This window comes from Dioscorea cayenensis, chromosome 20 (genome assembly GCF_009730915.1).
Source record: "Dioscorea cayenensis subsp. rotundata cultivar TDr96_F1 chromosome 20, TDr96_F1_v2_PseudoChromosome.rev07_lg8_w22 25.fasta, whole genome shotgun sequence".
In the NCBI taxonomy this organism is placed as follows: domain Eukaryota; kingdom Viridiplantae; phylum Streptophyta; class Magnoliopsida; order Dioscoreales; family Dioscoreaceae; genus Dioscorea; species Dioscorea cayenensis.
The window spans coordinates 15,336,428-15,346,134 of NC_052490.1; positions in this window are offsets into that span (position 1 = coordinate 15,336,428).

Here is a 9,707-nt window from a genome sequence, read left to right on the forward strand (position 1 = left end):
ATACATGTATTGCTGTTAGTGAGCAATTTCTCAAGAATTTTCATCTCGTATCTGTGCAAGAGCTTCAATCCAATGGAACATTTATGTGTGTCTCTGAAACACATTGAGGAATCTTATATTGCTCCTCTTGTTGATCCTTTTTGACTTTAGCGAGGTAAAGGGAGGTACTAGTTGGTATCTCAAGTAATTCAATTTTTCCCTTTTCCATTGTTTCTCCCTACTATCAACCTTAGCATATGGACTATCGTGCACCAGCTACTTGATAAGTGCTCGAAAGTGTATAATTTTCTACATACACTCGTGTATTTAGTATAAGATTTTATATGTTTAGCACCTAATTAGTATGAAATTATATTCTTTTGTTCACCACGGCTTTTTATTCTGTTTTAGGGCCAAAGAAGCGAATTCAAGGGTGTTTAGAAGAAAAATGAACCAAGTTGCTAACCGTAGTTTTTACCACGTGACTTACACATGATCTATAGTGACATCTCACCATGGCCGTTGTCCACTCTGTAACATTATCGTTAACAAGATATAGTAGTGTGGACTCACTAGGGAGCAACCACGAGGCTACAGCAGCCCTTACCATGGTCACTGTAAATCCATCACGGCAGTAATCCACCCATACAACTCCTAGAGAAGTCGTGTTTCTGACGCGACTTAGAGCCAACATCAATATCTTAATCACCATGGGTATCATCAATGCCCCATGAGTGCCATAGCGGACGACACTATATAAACCCTAGGGCTTTCCTGATCAAAGGAATTCTTTTGAATAAGGTAGAGAAGTTGGAGTTATGTAGATCTAAGCAGCTGGAGATGCCTTTCTTCACTTTTCAACATATTTCAGTGAGTTTTCTAAAGGAGCGTCAACATACATCATTAGAAGAGGGCGTGCGAAGAGATTCGGTGCCATCTTATCAATCTTGGAATTCTCTCAACCTCAACCTTCAGAGATCTATTAGAGGGAGTTAGTTTAGGAATTTTTCATAGATTATTCTTTGTTCTTGTGGATCTATTTTTATTCATATCTTTATTCTTGATCCATAGGACCCCAATTCGAGGGGAATTGCATATCTAGGTATTTTGATAATTGCTTATAAACCTTGATTGATTATTTAATAAATCTATTTTGTGATTCATTGCATAATTGATTAAATACTTACTTTGTTAATGTGGTGAGGAAGATATGCCCCTACATTAGAACACACCACCGTATGTTAGATCTATCTATGCACTAAAAGATTAGGCATAGCTAGGTTTTTGGATTAGGGATCGATTGCCCTTAGGCTTAGGGGTTTAATTGGTCCTTTCTAGAGGAATTCTTATACTTAAGGTAAACATAGGAGGTTAGGATAGGAAGAGATTCCATCTTAAGTTCCTAGTGATTTAGACCTGGTTACCAAGAGATTGGGACCAATAAGCCTTTAAATACACCCAGTCCAATAATAGAATATGATTGTTATACTCAATAGATGCCATAAGTAACAATTAAGAAAACTGTCATACAATTACCCAACTCCTTCCAATTGTACTTAATGATCATCCATTGTATTGTTTAGTAAATTATAGAAGTGGAATAAAAGAAACAACATAAACACTTATTCTATTGATTAAGTGAAAAGGAAGTAATAGGAGCCTTTCACCATTCACGGGAAATCGACCACTCGTACTCACCCATGAGGTATTACTTAATGACCCGTACACTTGCAGTATTCACAGACTCACTTTAACATTATTTGCATATTCATATGTTCATTATACACACTAATTAACGATACATCACTCTGCTTTGTTCTTAGTTGTGGATCAACAACTTCAACTTCGGGCTCTTTCAATATAGGAGATAAGAGTTCTTTGCCACTCCTCAAAGTGACAGCTTTTAGAGACTCTTTAAGATTAATCTCAGTGTTACTGGGGAAGAAACCTGGGAGTTGCTCTACGAGTGTCTTAGCCATTTTGGGCTACCTGATTCTCCAAATTGTGCACAAAAGCATGTGTGTTTCTTAACATCTTTTCATGCCTTGAAAGACAAACTTCATTATCTTTGATGTATCGTGTAAAGTAGAGTTGCAAAAAGTTGGTGTAGTTTTCTCCGAAGGGGAGGATGTCTGAAATTGAGGCTAGGATGGCCTTGGCTGTTTCTCTGGACCCTGGCCTTGTCCTTGCTAACTCCATGAAAAGTTAGGGTGGTTCCTTCACCCTGCATTATAGGTGTTGTTGTATGGATTGTTCTAGTATCGACTGTTTTGACCAACATAGTTAACATGTTCTACTTGGCTAACTACTAGAATCAACGGGGAGTAGCTTGGACTCGCCTGTGAGCCCCCACTCTACAACTCATCCACTGGAGCTTGAGAAGGTGAGTCGCATGGCATCCGAGTCTCTTTGAGATTGCTTCAACCCTATCTCGCCAATGTGGTGATGGCATCTACTTCATAACATCTCGGATGCCTAAATTGGCTTGTTCCTCTTTGGAACTCCAATGGTACCGGTTGGTTGCCATCTCTTCAATCAATAGTTGTGCGGCATTAGGTTGCTAACATCATAGAGAACCCCCAGATATTACATAAAGCATTTGCTCCATTGCAATATTAAGTCCATTATAGAAAATCTGGTTTTGCTTCCATTCCTCTATATAGTGTTGTGGGAATTACCTCAACAACTCCTTGTACCTTTCCTAAGTATCTTACAAGGACTCAGACTCCATTTTCCGGAAGGAGGAGATATCACTCCTTAACTTCATTATCTTTGCCAGTGGGAAGTAGCATGTTAGAAATTGTCCGCTAACTGCTTCCATGTAGTAATTGCCCCTTGAGGCGAAAAACTTAGCCAGTGTTTGGTCCTTACTCACATAGAAAAGGGAAAGAGTCTAAGACAAAATACATCCTAAGACACATTTCTCACCTTGAAAGTATTACAGATTTCTAAGAAAATTTTCAAATACTCATACGGGTCTTCATCTTGAAACCCATAGAACTTGCATATCTACTGCACCATCTGGATAAAATTTGGCTTCCATTCGAAGTTGTTCGCCGTAATAGGAGGACATACAATACTAGACCTAGCGCTTTCCAAGTTCAGCCGTACATAATTAGAAATGCTTTATTGTTGATTCTCAGCCATTTCTTCCACTTGTACTACTTCAGTACTCAGTTCAACTGACCCGGTATATCTTAGATGACTTCTCTCAACCTTCTATGAAAATTTCATTCAATATAAGGATTGGGGTTTGCCAATGGAGATGAGGAGCTCCCTCGGGTCATACACTTGTTAATTCGAAATGAGAAGAAACAAAATGAGCCAAAAATAAATTAAGGAAAGAAAACAAAGATATACATGAAAGAATGATGACAAGAAAAGAAAAGTGATATTCACAAAAATATGAACAATATAAACAATGGCTAGATTACTGGATTCCTAATATTCCTAAAAGTTTCCAATCCCTGGTAATGGTGCCAAAAACTTGATGTATACTCTCCGCAAGAACATGGATCATAGCGTAATAAAGTGGTACCCTGTGAGAAATAAGGTTGTCGAACTACAGGGACTGGGACTTCTAGTACTAATTGTTCTAGTTGATCAATAATGGATTGGGAGCTAATTAAACTAAGGTAAAATAAAGAACAAAGGTGAAAAGGCCAGTGGATAAAAGTTGGATTATAGCAACAATGAGAAGTAATGACAGATCAACAATGGATTGGGAGCTAATTAAACTAAGGTAAAATAAAGAATAAAGGTGAAAAAGGCCAACGGATAAAAGTTGGGTTGTTGCAATAATGAGAAGTAATGCCCCGGACTAATTCCCAGGTGCATTAGTGTACTGTCTTGTTTCCAATGACCATCAACATTAGTGTACTGACTTGTTTCTAATGACTATCAGGTACATTTTCGGTTCTTATGTGTGCTTATAACCAATGATATATCCATGGTACTCAAATATGCTAAGTTTTGCAATTGTAACTATGGGTCACTCACACATCAAGTGTTGCAATTACATAAAGAAATTACAACTACGACAATTGACACACGTCAAGTTTTACAACTACAACTATGCAATTCAAGCACATCAAGTTATATGACATAAGATTCAACAAAAGAACTCAATAAAACTCCATAGTCATTGAAAGCAAGTAAATCAAAGTACACAAAGCAACATGGTTCATAAGCTCAGGGCACCGTGGAATGGTTAGCCCCTTAAAGGTTCATACAAATGAGAAAAGAAAAGAAGTATAAAACAATAAGAATTCATGACTCCCTCTTTCAATCAAAATCTTTTCAAATGCACTCTAAGGAACTTCTTCCATGACTAATCTCCACTCCTCAATGTGCCTTTGAGCTCAACTTCAAATCCCCTTGAATTGGTGGTGAAGATCACCTAAACTCCCCAAGTTGTCACCAAGAGGATCAGAGAAGAACACCAACAAAAATCCCTCATAATGCCCTAGATCTAGGCTTAAAAAGCACTTTTCAGTCCCAACACGGCCTCATCAAGGTCATGCTCAAGCCATGCTTTTCTCGGGAATTCGGCAGAAAATGACTAAGCTGCCCTAGATGAAAGAGCAGGGGTGAGCATGATCGTGTTCGCACCAGTGCTCCCCGTAGTATGCCCATAAAAGGAGCGAGAAACTGTGCTTGATATTTTCTGAAATCCAATGAAAAGCACAGGGACAGAACATGGGCAGAACACGGTCGTGCTCTCCCTGAAGCACACCTATGCTCGGGAACAGTAACCCTGCTTGCATTTGCTGAGAGTTCTTGTGAAGGCCAGCAATAAGCATGACTAATACGCGACCGTGCTTGGGCAGTACTTAGCTTGAACACTTAGCAATTAATGTTCTTTTGCCAAATTTTGCTTTAAAACTTATTCAGTTATTCTAAAACCTATCACTATGCAGAAAAGTGATAGAATACCTGGAATAGCACCAAAATATATACAAATAATTATAAATGACAAGGAAAACATAATTTAGAGGCAAATAAAATATGATATGAAATGCATCATCACATACTTCGAACTAGCTTTATTGAAGCTCTCTACAGCTGCAATTTGGGTCCAGTTGTACAACCTCCTTGTTGATTTTTGGATTTTAACTCCCTAAAAGCCATTTCCTCTTATTTCAGTCATCTCCTCAAAGTTAATGATTATACCACCTCGCTATCGAAGTCCAAATATGCTCTCTTATGTGTGGAAATTGATTTAGCTAAACCCTTAAAATAAGGGATCTGGGTTGGAGAGAATGATCATCATTTTTTTGTTGTTATCTTGTATGAAAAACTTCCTTCATTTTTTTATATCTATGGTTTGGTAGGCCATGGTTGAAACTCTTGCAACTACCGAAGCATAGCTGGTCAAAGCTTTTTCCATCTCCACCTCTCTGTTATGATCTTTTGGATCAATAGAGGCCAGCTGTTATGGAAGCTCATCCCCTATCACTTCCCAGCTTGGATGTAGGGAGTGAATCAGCATGGCCGAATGTTGTTATGGAAAAGGGAAAGATTTAGAGGCACCTACCAACTTGGACATTGATTTTGGACCATGGATGTTGGTTGCTCACCGGCGAGGTTGTGACCTAGCCCGTGGCGGTGTTAGAAGTCCTTCCTTTCATGTACAACCCGTGTCAAAGAGCGATGTGCTGGCGAGATTCCCAATGCTTGGCATAATCAAAGTGAGTCTAACACCTCGCCATGTGGTTGCCCTAGCCATAGGGTCATGACAATCGGTTCACTTCCCGCATCAGTTACACTGTTCCTGAGGGATTTTTGCTGCCTTCCACTATAATTGATGAGGCTTCTCGTTCTGATCTAGATCATATTTTGTCAGACAATCCAACTTAGGGTCCAAAGAAGATCCAATGGCTTCCAAGGCAAATAACTCTTCCCTTGAAGGAATGCCTATTACGTTAACTTTTAGTCAGGGTTCCAAGGCTACTAGTTCTAAGACAATCCCACCAGGTAAGCCATTACTAGAAGCTACCAAATCGAAAGGCTCACAATAAATGTCCTCCTCCACTCCAATCATCCCATCTTTAGGATTACCCGAGGGTGAACTGGAGCATGGAAGGTGTACTGAAGCGCACATGATATTGGTGGATCGTGTCTTCGATGTCCTCACTGCTCCAAAGAAATCCTCAGTCAACTCAGATCAGGATATGAGTGATTCGGAGATTTCAGATGATGAAATGTTAGAACCTGACGAGTTTGAAGATTTCATGGCTCTAGATCAGTATCAAAGTGAAGTTAGGAGAGAGGTTCTGGTTCGTAAAGTCTCTCAAGTCACAAACGCATCCCATAAAAATGGAAGGATGAACAAAGATAGCAGTCACTCTTAGGAATGGGTTGTTTATTTCCTATGTCTCTCGTTTCTGTAGGCATGATTTTCTTTTTTTAATCCGGGAGTGGTGAATTAATGTTTACTTTTTTCTTTTTAAATCCTTTTATTGTGTTTTTAGTGTTTTTTTACCAAAAACGCATTTGTAATGCCTAAAAAAATGAGTAAAATTGTTTACTTTTTGAAAAACACACATTTGTAGAAAAAAACAATTATGTATTTTAATGGTTTAAAAATTTTAGAGAAAAAAAATTATGTCAATACAAGCTTATGTATTTTTAGAAAGCAAAAAAAAATGTTTTCGTACATATACCCCTCACCAATTAAACTAATTTGTTAAATATAAAATTACTATAAATATCAAAACTAACCCGTCCATGCATCATAGTCAAACCAATATTATTCTACTTATTGTAAGTTAGTTTAAAATTTAAAATATTTTTTTCCCATTAATTTCAATGGAACTTATAATTATTTTATTAGTTTTATATTAGATGACTCAACCAGAAAGCTGTATGTAAGATTTTTCTCAAATTACTTGAAAGTATAAATAATCATAATATTTTTTTAAGGTTCCTAATTGTCAGTGTTGGCTTGCAACCTGCATCTAATGTTACTGGGTGAGACACATAGGTTGAACGTTTAATTTGTTTTTCTTGTGTATGTCACTCATAGTTCTTTGTCGTATTTCTAAATTTTTTATATAGAAAAGAAGCATTATGGTCAATGGTCAACCTAAACATTAAAAGCTCTCTAGAAGAGCAAGACTGGTTGATTTGCATTATTAAAAATAGCAGCCAAACATTCTACAGTGATGAAGGATAAAGGCCAGAATAATCACAGAAAAGTAATGCCCCGTCACTTTGACCTAACAATTCACAAGATAGCGACTCTTTCTTTCTTTCTTTCTTTCCTCTTCTGTTATTTTTTTTTATATCCATTGACAAAATATTTTAAATAGGTTTAATTCTATGAATAATCCCTCTATGTTTTTGAACGTGTCTTTTGGGTTCCTATATTTTAAATTGTAACCTTTTAGTCCCACTACGGCTTAATTTGAGTCATATTAGTCCTTCTAAACCCTAAGTCCTAACCTTAATAGGGACTAACATAAATCAATTTAATCAGTAGTCAGACTATAAGGCTACAATTTAAAATATAGGGACTCAAATACAAATTTAAAAAATAAAAGGACTATTCAAAGAATTATTCCAAAATATTAATAATAGTTGTCATAATGCTCATGTTCTACCGTATTTCTTACTGAAATAAAATTTAGTTCTTGGGGAAAAAAATATTTTTAGAACTGTCTATTTTTCAGTTTTTTTGTTTTATTTGTTTGTTTACTTGTTTTTTAATCTTTCCTTTGTTATTTAAGTAGTTAATAATTAGTAAAACAATAAATTATTCTAAAAATTTTATATAAAACTGTAAATATAACAAATCTATCAACTTCAATTATTTTTACTGGTGAATGACAAACACTTTTGATCAGTTTTTACAACTTAGGATTTTTTTGGCTTGAGATTTGTTGTTGTTGGTTGTCTATCGGTATCATATTATTCTACTACAGTATTGTTTTTGTTGTAAAGCCAACAACAATCAACACTTAATATCCTAAGATCAGAAATCCAAAAATTTCTATAGAATTGAGCATCCCGAAGGACTAATGTTTCTTATAATCCTGCAAGCCCAATTTCATGATTTAGGACTTTGAAAAAAAGATTTTTTTGAAAGCTTTCAATTATTGTCTAACTTGAATAAATTGGCAAATATCTTAGATAAGAAAACAACTTCTAAAAGGATAACTATTGAATAGTCTGAATTCTTTAAATTGAAATATTAAATTGTAACCTTTTGCTAAGAAAACAATAATCGTAACATATTTTCTACAAAAATCACATAAATCACATAAATCACATGCCAAACAGTCTCTAAAGTTTCTAATTCCTTTTAAATTCTCAGATATAAATATACAGTAAAAAAATCTCAAACACATAGATCTACACATATAAGAATGATTTGGAAGATATCTTACCTTTCAAATGCTCTTTATTTAAAAGGAAATTTATAGTTTCATAGAATTAAGAGGATCTATAATAAAGACAACATAGACAAATAAGATCTAAAGGCTTAAAAAAGTAATGGATAGTCTAAATCATAAATAGAAAGCAGAAGATTAGACTATAAATTTCTATGTGACTTGGAATATAAGGTTTTCTCTTCTATTCACTCACTTGTATGTAGGGGTGGACATGGGCCGGGCGACCCATGGTGCTGAACCCGACCTAAAAAAATCTAGGGCTGGGTTTAGAAAGTTGACTAAAAACCCGGGTTGAGCTCAAATGTTTTGACCGATTGAATTTCTGACCTGGGTTTGGGTCGGATGAATTTGACCCGACCCGACCCGTAAACTCGAATAAATAAATAATATATATATATATCATATATTATTTATAATATATATAATTATATATATAATAGTAATAGGCTTGAAAAAGAGTAAACATTTATAATACTTTAGTGTTGTATTTTTTTAAATGTTTGAAAAAATTTTAGGGGTTGTAGTAGTAGTTTTGTTTAGTTATTTCAATTATTTCATAAAAAAATTATTTATTTTTTGGGTCGGGTCAGGGCTGAGCCTAACTGACAATCAAATGGGTCGGCTTTGGATCAAAACACTGTCCCGAACATGGCCCTGTCCACCTAACCCGAATATATGGGTTAGTATATTTGAGCTCAAATTTCACCCTCAAACCCGACTCCACTGACCCATGTCCCACCCCTACTTGTATGTGGCAACCTTTGAGGGAGAAGGAATACATAATATGATTGAGATATTTTACAAAAAATGGCCCACATACTTGAATATTTACAACTAGACCCTCCGATAAGAAAATAATAAAATATAGGTACTACATGTGAAAAATTTATTAGGTGTATTTTACATAGCTAAATCACTTTTTGTGCCACTTATGTTTTCTTCGGAAGTTCTAATTCTACTAGATAATAAATGCTAGATAAGTAAATAGGTATTTGTCTAGTAGTTAAAAAGTTGTCTGAATTCTTTTTTGGATAGTTATTGCACGAGTGTATTAGAATATTTGCGATTTATCTATCATTGTGTCCATGTATGTGTATGTTAAAATTTGTCCAAAAAAATTGTTTGTTAAAATTTTCTATGTTGCTTTTCTGAGGAATGATGTATTTAATGTTTGATGGCCAAGACAAAGTCATTAACTTGTGCGTAAACAGGTACCCCTACCCATACTATTTGGCAAGTATATGCCAAGCATTATATGATCAGTATTGGCAAATATACGAGTAAGCTAACCTGCTTATGCTTCGCTTCTTTCCTTGGTTGGTAGTAGAGATG